Raw genomic sequence first — 17701 nt, 5'->3', positions numbered from 1 at the left:
CTCGCTCATGCCCAGTGTCTCCCTCCTGTTCCCCCTACCCCCCACTCATGCCCTGTCTCTCTCTTGTTCCCCCCAGCCCCCACACATGCCCCGTGTCTCCCTGATGTACCCCCCACCCCCACTCATGCCACTTGTCTGCCTCCTGTACCCCCACCCCCCGCTCATGCCCAGTAGCTGCCCTGTTCCCCCCAGCCCCCCACCCCCGCTCATGCCCCGTGTGTCTCCTGTTGCCCCCACCCCCGCTCATGCCCCGTGTTTCCGTTGTGTTACCCCCCACCTCCGCTCATCCCCGTGTCTCCCTCCTGTTCCCCCTACCCCCCACTCATGCCCTGTCTCTCTCTTGTTCCCCCAGCCCCTGCTCAAGCCCCGTGTCTCCCTCCTGTACCCCCCACCCCCGCTCATGCCCCTTGTCTCCCTCCTGTACCCCCACCCCCCGCACATGCCCAGTAGCTGTCCTGTTCCCCTCAGCCCCCCACCCCCGCTCATGCCCCGTGTCTCCCTCGTGTTTCCCCCCACCCTCTGCTCATGCCTCGTGTTTCCCTTGTGTTACCCCCCAACCCCCGCTCATGCCCTGTGTCTCCCTCCTGTTCCCCCCACCACCCGCTCATGCCCCGTGTCTACCTCGTGTACCCCCCACCCCCCGCTCATGTCCAGTATCTGCCCTGTTCCCCCGACCCATGCCCCGTGTCTCCCTTGTGTTACACCCCACCCCCGCTCATGCCCCGTGTCTCCCTCATGTTCCCAGCACCCCCTGCTCATGCCCCATGTCTCCCTCCTGTACCCCCCACCCCACGCTCATGCCCCGTGTCTCCTTCATGTTCGCCCCACCCCCCGCTCATGCCCTGTGTCTTCCTCGTGTTCTCCCCACCCCCCGCTCATGCCCCGTGTCTCCCTTGCGTTCCCCCTACCCCCTGCACATGTCCCGTGTGTCTCCTGTTGCCCCCCAACCCCGCTCATGCCCCGTGTGTCCCTCATGTTCCCCCCACCCCCGCTCATTCCCCGTGTTTCCCTCGTGTTAGCCCCCACCCCCTGCTCATGCCCAGTGTTTCCCTCGTGTTACCCCCCACTACCTGCTCAATCCCCATGTGTCTCCTGTTGCCCCCCACCCCCTGCTCATGCCCCGTGTCTCCCTCGTGTTCCCCCCACCCCCCAATCATGCCCCGTGTTTCCCTCGTGTTACCCCCCACCCCACGCTCATGCCCCGTGTCTCCCTCGTGTTCCCCCCACCCCCGCTCATGCCCGTGTCTTCCTCGTGTACCCCCCGCTCATGCACCCTGTGTCTCCTGTTGCCCCCCACCCCCCGCACATGCCCCGTGTCTTCCTCGTGTACACCCCACCCCCCGTTCATGCCCCGTGTGTCTCCTGTTGCCCCCCACCCCCTGCTCATACCCCGTGTCTCCCTTGTGTTACCAACCACCCCCAGCTCATGCCCCGTGTTTCCCTTGTGTTACCCCCCACCCCTGCTCATGCCCCGTGTCTCCCTCGTGTTCCCCCCACCCTCCACTCTTGCCCCATGTTTTCCTCGTGTACCCCCCACCCCTGCTCATGCCCCATGTGTCTCCTGTTGCCCCCCACCCCGCTCATGCCCGGTGTGTCTCCTGTTGGCCCCCACCCTCCGCTCATGCCCCGTGTCTCCCTCGTGTTTCCCCCCACCCACCGCTCATGCACTGTGTTTCCCTTGTGTTACCCCCCACCCCCGCTCATGCCCCGTGTCTCACTCCTGTTCCCGCCAACCCCCGCTCATGCCCCGTGTCTCTCTCTTGTTCCCCCAGCCCCTGCTCATGCCCCGTGTTTCCCTTGTGTTACCCCCACCTCTCGCTCATGCCCCGTGTCTCCCTCCTGTTCTCCCCACCCCCGCTCATGCGCTGTGTCTCCCCTGTCCCCACACCCCCGCTCATGCCTCATGTCTCCCTTCCGTTCCCCTCAACCCCTGCTCATGCCCCGTGTCTCCCTCCTGTACCCCCACCCCCGCTCATGCCCTGTGTCTCCCCTGTTCCCTCCCACCCCCCGCTCATGCCCCGTGTCTCCCTCCTTTCCCCCCACCCCCTGCTCATGCTCCATGTCTCCCCTGTTCCCCCCACCCCCTGCTCATACCCTGTGTGTGCCCTGTTTCCCCCCACCCCCCGCTCATGCCCCGTTTGTGCCCTGTTCCCCCCACCCCCCGCTCATGCCCACGAGTCTCCCCTGTTCCCCCTCACCCCCCACTCATGCCCCGTGTCTCCCTCCTTTTCCCCTCCAACCCCCGCTCATGCCCCGTGTCTCCTCTGTTCCACCCCACCCCTGCTCATGCCCACGTGTCTCTCTCCTTTCCCCCCCACCCCCGCTCATACCCACGTGTCTCCTGTGTTCCCCCCACCCCCGCTCATGCCCACGTGTCTCCCCTGTTACCCTCCACCCCTCGCTCATGGCCCTGTGTCTCCCTCCTGTTCCTCCCACCCCCCGCTCATGCCCTGTGTCCCCCTCCTTTTCCCCCCACCCCTTGCGCAGGCCCCATGTGTGCCCTTTTCCCCCCTACCACCCGCTCATGTCCACGTGTCTCCCCTGTGCCCCCCACCCCCGCTCATGCCCCGTGTCTCCCTCCTTTTCCCCTCCACCCCCGCTCATGTCCACGTGTCTCCCCTGTTCCCCCCACCCCCCGCTCATGCCCACTTGTCTCCCCTGTTCCCCCACCCCCCGCGCATGCCCACGTGTCTCCCCTGTTCCCCCCCACCCCGCTCATGCCCATGTGTCTCCCCTGTTCCCCTCCACCCCCCACTCATGCCCTGTGTCTCCCTACTGTTCCCCCCAACCCCCGCTCATTGCCCGTGTCTCTCTCTTGTTCCCCCCAACCCCCTGCTCATGCCCTGTGTCTCCCTCCTTTCCCCCCCACCCCCCGCTCATGCCCCGTGTTTCCCCTGTTGCCCCCCACCCCCCGCTCATGGCCCGTGTCTCTCTCTTGTTCCCCCCACCCCCTGCTCATGCCCTGTGTCTCCCTCCTTTTTCCCCCACCCCCTGCGCATGCCCCATGTGTGCCCTGTTCCCCCACCCCCCGCTCATGTCCACGTGTCTCCCCTGTTCCCCCCCACACCCCGCTCATGCCCACGTGTCTCCCCTGTTCCCCCATCCCCCACTCATGTCCCCGTGTCTCCCCTGTTCCCCTCACCCCCCGCTCATGCCCACGTGTCTCCCCTGTATCCCTCCACCCCCCGCTCATGCCCTGTGTCTCCCTACTGTTCCCCCCACCCCCGCTCATGGCCCGTGTCTCTCTCTTGTTCCCTCCAACCCCCTGCTCATGCCCCGTGTCTCCCTCCTGTTCCCCCCTACCCCCTGCTCATGCCCCGTGTCTCCCCTGTTCCCCCCCACCCCCCGCTCATGCCCTGTGTCTCTCTCCTTTTCCCCCTCACCCCAGCTCATGCTCCGTGTCTCCCCTGTTATCCTCCACCCACCGCTCATGCCCCTTGTGTCTCGTGTTTCCCCCACCCCCCGTTCATGCACCCTGTCTCCCTCCTGTTACCCCCCACCCCCCGCTCATGCCCCGTGTCTCCCTCCTGTTACCCCCCACCCCTCGCTCATGCCCTGTGTCTCCCTCCTGTACCCCCATCCCCCGTGTCTCCCTCCTGTACCCCCCACCCCCCGCTCATGCCCCGTGTCTCCCCTGTTCCCCCCCACCCCCCGCTCATGCCCCATGTCTCCCCTGTTCCCCCCCACCCCCCGCTCATGCCCTGTGTCCCCTGTTCCCCCACCCCCTGCTCATGCCCACGTGTCCCCTGTACCCCACCACCCCCCGCTCATGCCCACGTGTCTCCCCTGTTCCCCCCACCCCCGCTCATGCCCACGTGTCTCCCCTGTTCCCCCCACCCCCCGCTCATGGCCCGTGTCTCCCTACTGTTCCCCCCACCCCCCGCTCATGCCCCGTGTCTCCCCTGTTCCCCCCACCCCCCGCTCATGCCCTGTGTCTCCCCTATTCCCCCCCTCCCCCGCTCATGCCCAGTTGTGTTCTCTTTATACACCCCGCCTTCTCTTTCCATGGTGGCCATCTTGGTAAAAGATTTTCCTTCCTACACCGGGACGCCGCAGGCTTCCCGGTTTGGGAAGAAAAATCTTTTGGGGTTCCCACTTTGAAGACCTAAGATGCTAGTGGTCTTCATCTATTGAAAAGGATGTTATGGTGACGTTGCACTAATAAAAACCTATGAAATTCAGTAAAAGAAAATGTGTTACAGGGACGTTATGGTTAAGTTGCACTAATAAAAACCTATGAAATTCAATGAAAAAACTTTGTTAAAAGGACGTTATGGTTAAGTTGCTCTACTAAAAACCTATGAAATTCAGTGAAAAAACTTTGTTAAAGGGACATTATGGTTAAGTTGCGCTACTAAAAACCTATGAAATTCAGTGAAAAAACTTTGTTAAAGGGACGTTATGGTTCCAAGTAAAACCGAAAAACCCTTGAAATTCGCCAGTTATGGTAAGCGAAGCAACCATAACTCGCGCCACCACCGTGCACTGCTAAGACTAACACCCACGACATCAAAGATGACATCACAAATGGAATTGATGACATCACTGATGACATCACATGTCTGGCTCACTCTTTTTTCTTTTGCTGACATATCTAGGCCACATGGTTTTCTTCAGTAACAGTCAGAAACTAAAAATTTAATTTTATTAGTAGACTTACCTTCAAGTATGTTCTTACAGTAATTCCCTTAGAGTCCAGTCACATCATATGAAACATATTCATAGGGGAAGACACAAGCTTGAAAGACAGCAATCCTTTTTGTGCATAAAGATAATCAATAGACTTATCAGCACTTTCTGATAGTTCTGTTGTTTTTTTATGGCTGTACTTTCCCTGTATATGGTCATATTTGTATACATTGTACTCACACTACTTTCCTTAGGGTCCAATCACATCAAGTGATACATATACATAGGGTAAATAGCAGCTTTGAAACAGAGCAATCATTTATTTGCATGAAAATAATCAGTTAGGTTATGAATTGTTTCTGCTACTACTTGTGCTTTTTTGCTAACTTCACTTTCCCTGTATATACCCATATTGGTATGTGTTCTTGTCTCTTTGTGTTTTGTCTATAGTAATGCAATTATCTAATACATGGGTTTTATTAGCTACTCATTACATATTTCACAGTACACAAAAATCTATTAAGAAAACAATTATCATTTCATTATTCAACATATTAACATTACGAATATTATACCTTCATCTCGTACAATGCACACAATGCTATGTTTCTGCATGAGTAGCTTAGTATAGTAGATAGAACCCCATAATAGAATGCTATTTATATCAATGCATCGTTCAATGCATTAATTAGGGTATGATATGTATTGCAATGATCCTTGACACTTTTTTCGCAACATTATAATAAGAATCCCTTGTACACATATTTCATGAAAAGTACATACACATGTGATGTCATCAGTGATGTCATCAATGGCATTTGTGATGTCATCTTTGATGTTGTGGGTGTTAGTCTTAGCAGTGCACAGTGGTGGCGTGAGTTATGGTTGCTTAGCTTACCATAACTGGCGAATTTCAAGGGTTTTTCGGTTTTACTTGAAACCATAACGTCCCTTTAACAAAGTTTTTTCACTGAATTTCATAGGTTTTTAGTAGTGCAACTTAACCATAATGTCCCTTTAACAAAGTTGTTTCACTGAATATATATATATATTAATATCGGAAATTAACCGATAAAAAATAATTTACTTCTATGGTGCATGCTGCGGACCATTTCCTATATGTATGATTAGGTTCCTCTATTAACTACAACACTAGAATGTAATGATTTGTTTACATGAGTACATTATTTAATACATTACGTAGTTCAACCCCTTGTAGGGACTGTTTATTAAAATTAATATGTGATTTTGTCAGTGATGTCATTTATGACATTTGTGATGTGATCTTTCATGCACTGGGGGTTAGTCTTAGCAGTGCACAGTGGTGGCACGCGTTATGGCTGCTTAGCTTCCCGTAAGTTGTGAATTTCTGGGGGTTTTCTGTTTTACTTGTAACCATAACGTCCCTATAACAAAGTTTTTTCAGTGAATTTCATAGGTTTGTATTAGTGCAACTTCATGTCCCTTTAACAAAGTTTTTCAGTGAATTTCACAGGTTTTTATTAGTACAACTTAAGCATAACATCCATTTAACACAATTATTTTTCATGAGTTTTTACCAGTGCACCCTTAATTTCCCACAACTTACTAATATCATACTTACCAAATATCATACTTACCAAATGTTCACCTAAGGGCTCTGCCATTCCACACCTTCTACCATCATTTTTAACACTTCTATACTCTTTTTGCAAAATTTGCCACTGTTTTTGTGTTTGTGGACGATCGCAAAGGTCTGACATCATCGCAGACTTTCGTTACCGTGTTGTACTCACATGCGGCATGATGACGTGTGCGCAAACGCTTTCATACTTTGCGAATTGCTCTGTGCTTCACGCACTTTGGAACTGCATTTTCTGCTGATCTAGGAACTTTGAAGCTCAAAATGTACCCTTGCACAGCTCCTACACTGATTCTTACTCATTATCCATTACCATATCTAGCACAGAATGCATACTTACAATAATATTAGCAACACTGCTATTTATCTTAAAAATGGAATCAGCTATTTCATCCCTCCTACACCCAAGAGCCCGCACCACCGCCACCAGCTGGAGGATCTACACAAAAAAAAAAATCAGTACTTCAAAAGACAATAAATAGGGCCAAGAAGATGAGGTAGAGGCAGTGCCTACCTCTAGCACCCAGAGAGAATCATGGGTGTGGCAGCTCTTTACCACTGTTGGAAATGTACCAAAGGCTAAAGCTATCAAAGTGAAATGCACTGAGTGCACCATTGTACTCAGGTGGGGACTACCTGGACAGTACTCCTATGGGACCACCTCCGTGCGCCGCCAAAACAAATCCTTTCTGAATTTAGGCCTGGATAAGTGAGTCTGAATGCTTGTCCCCTGAGGCAAAGTACAGAAATAAAGACAGACACTAGAGTGTTTAATTAATTAATTTATTTAGTGTTTGTGTGTTAACAATTATTAATGTATAAAGGAAAGAAAAAAAGAAAAAAGAACAATGGACAGATCCTCACCTCCCTAATTGGGAGTAACTGTCTGAAAAAGGGAGGGGAGGGCAAAAGAAGTGACAATCATCTACTCCCTGGGGGCCAAGGCCTTGAGTGGCCCTTTAGAGCTATATGATCCTCTTCAGCTGTGCCTTGTATGCCCGGTGCAGTCTAGCATAATCTTTGGGCATGTATGGTACTCATTGGGCCTGTAGAGAAGTTCACCAGCCCTGGGGCCAGAGGGGGCAGGCCCTAAGAGAAGACATCCTGAGCCATGTCACTCAGAAGAGACAGAGCAGTGGTGTCCAAAGCCTGGCCCCAGCCTCCTGGTGCCAGACAGGTGGTGCAGCTAAGCTGATGAAGTCCCAAGCTGTTGTGTCCATGCAGCATGCATACCAGATCACTAGAGAAATTGGTTGGTACACAGGTGCAGCAGAGCAAGGGGCAAGCCCTGTCTAACAGTGATGCCGGGTCATGGGGCTGTAAGCACAAAGGTGGTGTCCCCATGGCAAAGGGTTAGTTGCCAGATGTAAATAACAAGCGCTGTGTGCAGCAGTGTCGACAGCCTTCACAAGGGCATAGTTTGCCACCAGTGGACTAACATAAAGAGTAGGCCATGCATGCAGCAGCGCTTCTGGTGACACTGTGTGGTGGACCAGTCCACCGAAGAAGATTCCTGTGTGCCACAGGAAGCACCAGTGACTGTGGCAGCTCATTGTCTTGGAGAGGGCCGCTGCTGTTTTGTTAAAATGCAGAACCACTGAACTTTGAGGCTGTGCCCCATGTGGTGGACAGGGCACATCCTGGGAGGCAGAGTGCCTGGGGATGGGACAGCCCCTGAGAGCCATTACATAGGGACAGATTCCACCCGCTATCACCTCAAACAACCAAGGGACTAAAGTGACTGTCAGGGGCCCCAGGGTGTGGCTGACTGCAGCAGCCATACCCTGTATATAATGACTATCATGTTGAATGGGCATAGTTATCTAAGTTTTTATTGTAAATGTGTATAATTATGTGTTTTATTTGTTGCATGTATGTTTATGCATCGTTTAGAGTTATTTAGGTGCTTTGTGCTTTAATTACATATTTGTTTATCTATTTATGTGTATAGAAGTCGGTAATTGTTTAGAGGAGGAGGTGTTAGATAAGGAGTTTACGTTAGGCTAGTATGTATCAGTGCGAGGTAAGAAAGGATAATGGTGGTCGGCCAAAGTCGACCCAAGGAGTCCAAACTGACCACTGGGATATCTTCTGGTGCCCCTCTACTGTTACTGTTTTGGAGTAAACAACACCTTCCACCTTATCATCCTCCCGATACCATCTCCATTGGCCCTCTATCTCACCTGTTTTCCCTGGCCAACCACAGACTTTTCTTTCCCCAGGATATGTGTTACAAGTGAGCGAGCACATAAAGGGATTTCTAAGCCCCATACCTTTCTCATGCCTGCCTGCCATTAGTAATGGTAGCTCGCTATTATGCCACTCAATGTCGCAGTTCGTGTTAGGGCTTGCCAGGGTGATTAATATGATGGTTCAGCAGGGGGACTGCTCTATTGCCCTGTCAAAGGTAAGGACATTGGGCCTCATTCCGAGTATGGCGGTAAGGGATAGCGGCCACCGCTAACGAGAGCGGTGGCGGTAATCCCTTACCGCCATACTCCGAGTTCCCTTTGCGCCATGGTGGTTTTAACACCTGCTTTTAGCAGGTGTTAAAAACCATGGCGCTAAGGGACCTTGATGTTAATTACGCCACCGTAATTTACGGTGGCGTAATTGACGCCTTCCCCACTCCCATTATGCCCTATGGGGCAAGAATGGGAATGGGGAAGGGTAAATGGGGATTGGGGAATTACCGCCCCGCCAACCTTGGAATGGGGCGGTAATTCCGCCATCCACCAAGGCGCTGCCGGTCCGGGTACGGCGTCAACCAAGGCGTTAATAGCGCCATTGGTTAGCGCCGTACTCGGAATGAGGCCCATTGCCTCTGTGGGTCTTGCAAAGAGTGCTGAGATTGCTGGAATACTGAGTGGTCCGCTCCACATAATCGCTGAAGCTGGAGTTATTGCTCTTACACTGGTCCGGTCACATTGCATGTTTGATCTGCTAGTCTGCTATCCAGGTTGCTCTGAAGCACAGTATCTCTCTACTGTCTCTCATTCTTCCACCACTAGGCATGCTGGATATGGAAGTCCCATGGGACAATAAAGCGACTTGCCAGCATTGTGAAGTTCAGGCCTGGGACAAGAAAAGCTGTTACTCATGTCATGCAAGCAGGCACAAGTAGAAGGAACAGCAGCTGGGGTCCTCCCAAATCCCACACCCCAACTCTAGGGTATGGCTGGCTCTGATGAAAACCCTTGTAGGCCTCCCACGTGAGGCTGAGAGGCACCCCCATCCCCTTTTGGCAGGGACAGGTGCCATACTACATCGTGGTATTCTGCGGTAAGTTCCTGCACTCCACTCTGGTCAGAGTGCTGTTGATCAGGAGATCCCTCTCACACCACCCCTTTGCATAGAATATTAGCACAAGTTGCGTCACCTTACCCACTGTGCCACCCATTCCATCACCCCAAGGCACAACCAGTTCTTTTGTCCTAGTATGTAGTTTATATTACTAAAGGGATTTGTTTGGGGAAGATTACAGTGGACGTGCAGCAAACCCTTTCATGACTGGTGTCACGTTGTCCTTTGAGACATATCATTTTACCATGGAAACGGGTAGCGTCCTTGCAAGAACTGAGGAAAAGCAATTTTATTTTGTTTGGTTTTCCTAATGGCATTACTTGAATAACTGAAGCATTGTTTGTGAGTTATATTAGATCTTATTCTCTTGCTGTATAATGTTAATTGGTGCTATCGTATTAGTCGTCATTGTGTTTTTTAGTCACTGCAATGGTGTTTATGCACTTTAGCTATTCTTATCTCTAAGTAGTTTTTTTCACCTCATTTTGAATTGTGGACTTGACAGGGGGTTATTTCTCAGCAGTACTATGTGGATGAATTGTCTGTATGTCTTATTAGATGTGTAGAGCGGAAAGTGTGTATTATGTGCACTTCTTGTTTTTTTTAAGTCTTACATTAGTAGTGGTAGTGTGAGTAAATGGAGTGGTTAGAGCAGATGTGTGTGGTGTTCACTTTTTTGGCATGTGAGTAGGGTGCATGATGTATTGTTTTTGACACATCCCCATGTGTTTGGTGTAATTATCACCAAATGAAATTACTGTTACCGCCACTTGGTCCCATGGGTTTACCATGGGATTACAAGTGACGTAGGCAGTGTAAATCCCCATTTAATGAGTTCATAGGTATCTATGTGGATTCTGGCAGAATTACCACTCTGCTGATTTTGCTGAATTTCTGGAAGAAAAGTGTTGGTAACGGAATTACTACCACTGTTTTACCAGTAAGCCACGCTCGTAACGAGGCTCATTGTTTTTCCCCCCAAGTAAGGGCCTCTGGTTGTTGAGGGCTGCAAGAACTCTGAGGCATACATTTGGATTGGAAATGAGATATGTTTACATTTTTTTACTAACATAGTTTATTTGTTAATGTTTTCCACACAATGTATTAATGTTTTGCATTTTTTGTATGTTTTACTCTTATGCTTACTATTAGTTTGTTCAATTGTTAGTAAGTGACCATGAGTTATATTATTCTACTAACTGTATAGCAAAGCATGTGTTACTTTTGGATTGTGTGCCTTTGTTGTGTCGTGTATTGATTTGACATTTACAGGCCGCCAAGGGACAGATACAATGAAGGACATGCTGAACATATGTTTTTGTAAATACATGAATGTTAATATATACACATGATGTGACTTGCTGTTGCATAATTTCTTTGCTGGTGAATCGGCTTGAGACTTGAGCTGTGGCATCCATGATCGTCACAGTTTCCTTGACTTGCATTGACAAATCTCACTCATTTAATATTTCTAAGTGTGCTCTTTTATGTTAAGATGTACTTGTTGCTTTGAATGATGGTGGATTAACAGTTTGTGCTGTGTGCCGTTTTCTGAAGTGTGCATGCTAGCTGTCCTGCGTCGGTGGTGCAAGGTTGATGCAGTATGAATCTGAGATGTGCATAGCAGTAGGGCCGCTTGTGCAGGAAGGCATTCAGTCTTCCTAGGCAAGAAGATCAAAAGTGCCCTTATCATCCAGAAATTGGGGAAAGCCAGGGGCGGACTGGCAACGGGGGCAAAAGGGCAATCCAGACTGGGCAGGCTGTTGTCCCATGGGCCATAGCTCCAAAATGTAAAACAATGGAAAAATATTAAATCCTTCAGAAACTAGCTTGCCCCAAACTAACTGAGTGCATCACAGCCTTCTTAGATTCTTTGTTAATGAGTCAAGTCAGTTCGTCTTGATTTCAGGAATGTGTAGATGTGCCTGGGTGGCTCCACATATTGGCCTCCACGGTGAGTGGTAGGGAGCAGAGTCTAGGCTGCAGGGGCATGTTCATACCACTGAGTAGCAATGTATGTATTTAAATAACTGATTCTGTGACTCTGGTTGGTACCACTGCTCCCCATGCACTATTGGTCTGTTGCAATCCACAGCAGCTTTTTGTGACTTCTACTTGCCAAGGAAGTAAGGGTCCATATCATATTATAGTTTGCACTTGGGTTGATTCTGTACAAATGCTTCCCCTATGTTCTGGTGATTTTCTTGATCACCAGTGTATTCATACAAAGAGAGTTTAATAGCCCCCTGAATAGAACCCATGCATTTTACCTATATAGTATTTGGTCTGTTTGTGGTACTTACTTTTGGACGCAGTTGAAAAACCCATATATAAAGATGTTATATTCAGGTATTAATTATTAGATTCTAAAAAATTAAGGCGGTCATTCAGAGTTTGACAGATATTTTAATACTGCTAAAGAAAGTACCGAGCTTCAGCTGTGGTTTTTCTGAAAATCTGCCCCACTCTATCACCAGCAGAGGTGGAATTTCTGGAATACCTCCAGTGATATTTCAGAAATACCAGCTCCAATGGCTCTAATGTAAAAATTGTGTTTTAACACTTTTTACAGCAATTTTCTGCATCAATACGGAAATGGATGATGTACAGACGTGGCTCATATCACTACTTTTGATTTCCTTTTGCCACAAAAGGGTTAATTCTGGCCCATGTATGCATCATATGGGGAATGTGGTGATAGGAGGCAAACAGAGATGCCCACCTCTTTATCCAATCAACATGGCCCTTTGTAAAAACGTTTTTCACTCTATTGAAGGGAAGCACTTGTGTTTCTGTTCTGTTTGGTGAAAAGAAAGATTTAGAACATTTGGGGCCAGTTTTGATGCGTTACCTCCATCTTTTAGGTGGAGGTAAAATGTGTGGGTTTTCTGCAAAGCGTCTGCCTAAATACCACTATGGGTATTCCCATGGAAAACCCACGATTGGTATTTGATCAAACCCTGAATTGGATGGATGTAAAATCAACAGTATTTGACAAACACTACCAATGGTACTGTTGCCACCCATCTCCCAAAGACCCCTAAACTGTGAATGTTTTTTTTATTTTCTTGTCCAGATAACTTATCATTTATGTGACCAAAAAAATACACACATGCAAATCAATACCAGATTCAAGTACATAAATACAAAGTGTCATTGCACTGTCCAGTCACAGAGCCTGATAAACACACACACACAACAAAACACACATAAATGTAATAGGCTGCTCTTGCTCCCTCTCCATCAGCAGGTCCAAGGCGTAAACCCCTAGACGTTCTCTCTGATTCCTTGAGTTTAAATATGCCTCCAATTTTCTATGAAAGTGCAACTTGGGAGCACAAAAAAAACACGCCACCCTGCCATCTTTTACTCTGCATTATCCAAGTGCAGACCCCATAACCCCTATTGCCAGCAAGACCTCAACCCCAGCTTCAACTGGCAAAATCAAGGTCGTCTATTGTCTAACTGTAAGCCCGGTTAAAAGAAGGTGGTGAAGGGCAATGTATGGCCATGGTGTATATGGGAAATTAAAGGGCAATAGTGGCAAGGAATTGGTGACTGAGCAATGTGGATAAGGGAAGGAGTTGTGTTTAAGAGAAGAAAAGGGGATTGAGTTAAACGCTAAAGGATGTAGCAAAAGGGGAACAGAAGTCTGAAAGTTGTATGAAATAGGGGGGCATTGGGAATGAGGTGCAAAGGAAGGAATATGGTGGATCATGGGTAAGCACAACTGGGTAAATGAGGTGGAAGTACACGTCTGGAACGGTAGGTCAGCAGGTTGACTGTTGCTGAGACCTATGTCTGACCTGCAGGCCACTGCACCCGATTGTGGGGCTGGCTTGATCTCTTTTCTTTTTTCATATGTTTCAATTACTATTTCTCTTATGTTTTTTCAGGTTGCTTTATCCTGTGACTTGGTGCTTTGAATATACACACAATTGTACAGACTAAGATTATTATTATAGTAAGTTTTCATAATAATTATAATCTTAGTCTGTTTTTCAGATGTATTTGAATCAGGATACAGATGATGAATAGGCATACCCCTTGCAGATACATTGGTGCTTTGACTATTGAACAGTATACCAGTTTAGCCCTTGAATAACAACTTTGCAGAACCTTTTTATTTGTTTCTAATATTGAAGATGGAATAGGAGAAGATGAAGTCTCCTCTGCTTTCTGAATTCTTAACTGAGGAACCAGGAAGACAGGGCTCAAACCCCTGCATTCTACACTACATACATTATGTGATCCTGAGCAAATCACCTTTCATCACTGTGCCTTATTTTCCTTAACTATCTGCAGAAAATGTCTCACTTATTAGGTTTATACTCTATAATGTTAATAAACATTTATAATTTTAACAATTTATGTTACGCAGACTGGTAAGGAGGCAGGATGATAAGTGGGGGACTTAGGATGAGTTGGAACACAGAGTGCAGGTATTGGTATTGCGCTGCAGGCTGGGGAGGCAGGAAGTCAAGTATGGGTCTTTTTTGCCATAGCAGCTCATGCTTGAGTCTGAGATCAAACCAGACCCCTTCATTCATCATTGCCTCTGTTCTACCAATGAATCCTCTACCTCGGCCACCTCTTTACATTGTTCTAAAACCAACGATGGTATGGGAGGAGATGTAGCAGTCAAATTACAAACTGTAACATTGAAAACTGGACTCAAATTCCCATTTCACCAATTATATTATTCTGATGAAATAATGTTACTGTTTGGTAAGCAGGAGAATTTACAGGGTTTTGGCTCACAAACATAACTATAAAATATCTTACTTATAAGGAAAATAACATCAATAATGTGTACTATATATACTTCAGAATGTCCGGGATGAGGACAGGTTAGTATTGAGATGACTTGTTCCGCAAGTTGGAGCTGCTGCACTGTGAACTTTGGCAATTGCTCTGTGGGCCAGAAAAGTAAACTTGCCTCCCAGGCCAAATGTTGCCAGTCCTCCCTTGGGAAAGACCTGCTTTAAGATGAATACCAGAGCTTTTCAAATACCCAAAAAACAGATTGCGTGCCATTTTTATTTAAGGTCTTTCATGCGATTAATGATTAGTCTGGCCTTCCTGTTAGGTGGTTAGTGGCAGTTGGCAGGAAGTGTCCCTATACATAACAAAAGGCATCCAAGAGAGAATGGGGAATTATCATTCAATTCCTCTGTTTCATGTGACTGGGAAAATGTATAACAATATATTGCAAAACCGCCTTGAAGCCTGAGAAGACGATAATAACATTCTACCTCCATTTTAGGCAGGTTTTAGTAGGAAAGTAGGGATGGGAGACGAGGACTTCAGGTTGCAGCTGCTTGTTCAAATGTTTGTGATTTTGAAAAAAGAGACACTATGGGCCTCATTACGGGCCGGGCGGTCCGGAATTAACAGTGGCGGTAAACCCGCCGCCACTGTTAATTCCTGACTGCCCGATCCCGAGTCCTGCAAGCGGGAGGTGATCTGAAAACTTGCTGCCTGCAGGCGGACGTGGAAACTCCAGCACCATCACGAGATGGTGCCGGTGTTTCCACTTCCCCATTCCCATTGAGTCCTATTGGACTCAATGGGAATGGGGATTAACACCATTCCGCCTCTGTGACTCCTGGGACACCGGGGCTGTAATGCCCTGGTAATTTTCCGGGAGTCAAGGAGGCGGAATGGTAATACGAGTCTGGCGGTAACCAGGCGGTTTTACCACCGCGGTTACCGCCGGACTCGTAATGAGGCCCCATATCTCCTCTTTTTACATTTTAAAACAGCCTGTGATAGCACACAGTGGAAACTTGTATGGGCAATAGTATGTACATTCGAAATTCCAGATCACTTGTTAACGGAGCTCTTCAAATTGTACACTTGCAATTATGCAGTAGTGAGCAACCGTCAAGGAGGAAAGGTGAACTATTCTTTTCCCGTGGAAGATGGGGTGCAGCAGGGATGTGTCTTTCCTTTACATGAATGATGTGGGCATGAACATTTCAACTTGGGAGGCTGCTGCACTAACATTATACAAGAAGTACTACGCCATACTATTGTTTTCAGATGCCTTTATATTAATGTGGAAGACCCCAGTGGGTTTGAGAACGCTAATTATACTTTTTTCAGCAATTGTATGCATCAATCGGTCGTATAACGTTTCTTGGACTAACTGAAAATACTCTGCAGCAATGACAAAAAGGGTTGTCTCCCAAACTCCCACAGACGTCTCCGTTAGATGGTGCAGTGTGAAATGACTTTTAATGAGAAAGCCACAGTAGAAGATGAAGAACAAAAGTCATTTTAAATCTCTTTGGCTGAAAGAATCGTATCCCTGGAATGTGGGTCGGGAAATTGTCGTTTTATGTAAAAGACCGTGAGGGGAATGTATAGCAGTTTGGAAACAGTCCACATCCTGATCCCGAAAGTTGCATTTAACAAACAAAGGAAACAGGGTTCATATTACATTCTCCTAACACATCCTCTAAAAATGTGTTCTGCAGCCTTTGGGTTGTGTGAGGACATTGTAATTATTGCAATGCCGCTTCCTGGCTGGAAAAGAATGCGCCACTACAAAATATGTTCTCAAGGTTTAACTGGTGCAGTCTCCAAAGTGCATGCCAGAAATTCCTGCAAAAAGTGACCAACAACACAGCAGGCACGGCTATCACAGATCTCATAGAATTTATTTACAGACACAACCATTTCTGCTATAATGGAAACACTTCCTACAATTCAATACCAGAATGGCCATTTGAACACAAATAGCACTTCAGCATGCTAACATTTTCATGGCAGTCCTTAAACAAGAGTTCTCACAACAATCCCTGACACCAGTTAAATACCTGTTATATTGATTACCTCTTCTTGACTTGTTCAGAAAGTGTAGTAGACATTCTTAAACAATTCCAAGGCTCATTAAATGTCCTCCAACAATGCATCAAATTCACTCTGAAATATGCCAAAAAGAACATGCATTTCGGGGAAGCAACAACCTTGGTTGAAAGGAATAGAACATCCAAAACTAATGCATATGCCCCAACAGTAAGACAAGGGAAAACCAACTTGCCACACTCTGCATATCCTTCTTACAGCCAAATTGATAGGGAATTTGATTGAGCATTGAAAATACCCAGAGACAACCTGCTATAAAAAAAACCTTCATTGGACCTTACAGTACCTACCAATTATCGTCCAATAACTACGGTCCCATTCCTACTCAAACTCATAGATAAAATAGCCTATACATAAATACTAGCTCATCTTCAACAGAACCAGCTACTTGGGACCAGAAAATCTGGCTTTATGCCCAATCACAGCACGGAAACTGCCCTCCTGGATCTCAAAATCCAAATGGATACTATTAGAGATTCAGGGAAACTTTGCATTCTCCTGCTGTTAGACTTGTCCGCTGCTTTTGACCTCATGGACCATGACGAACTATGTACTTCTTTAGCAAATTATTTCCACTTCTCCAAAGAGGCTACTTTGTGGGTGAAATCCTTTCTTGCTGAGCGCACTTCAGGAGTGGCCATAGGCAAAGAAGCTGCTGATCCCATTCCAGTTCCCATCGAAGTACCCCAAGGATCTTGTCTCTCGCCCACTCTTTATAATGCCTAGACAAAGCTCCTCTTCTCGTCTTTAGACAATATGGGTGTCATCTACACTAACTTTCGGAAGGCCCCCATATCCTTATACCGATCTCAGGAAACTATGAACAGGACACTGCAACCATCAACAAAATCTACACCATTATCCAAAACTGGATGGCATTAAATAGTCTTTGCCTCAACGATGAGAAGACAGAAGTTATCATTGTGGGTTACCCAACCAAAATAGCTGCCCTCCACCCAGACTACTCTTCGATCAATATCGACGGCATTCTAATCCCAGTACTCTAGCAAGTAAAGACGCTAGGTGTATACCTAGACGCCAACCTATCTATGTCCAAACATGTTAGTACGCTATCCTCTTCCTCTGCGTACACATCCAAACGCAATGTGTTATTGCTAGGGACCTCTACCACTAACCTCAACAAACTACAACTGATTCAAAATAAAGCTCTAAGAGCAGCATTAGGGATAACAAAGTTTGAGCATGTCACCAAGCTCAGAAAGAAGGCCCACTGGCTACCTATCAAGGCCAGAATTTTTTTCAAAACACTCTGCA

The sequence above is a fragment of the Ambystoma mexicanum genome, chromosome 5q (assembly GCF_040938575.1).
Source record: "Ambystoma mexicanum isolate Mex_15411 chromosome 5q, UKY_AmexF1_1, whole genome shotgun sequence".
NCBI classification, from domain to species: Eukaryota; Metazoa; Chordata; class Amphibia; order Caudata; family Ambystomatidae; genus Ambystoma; species Ambystoma mexicanum.
This window is presented reverse-complemented; position numbering follows the sequence as displayed.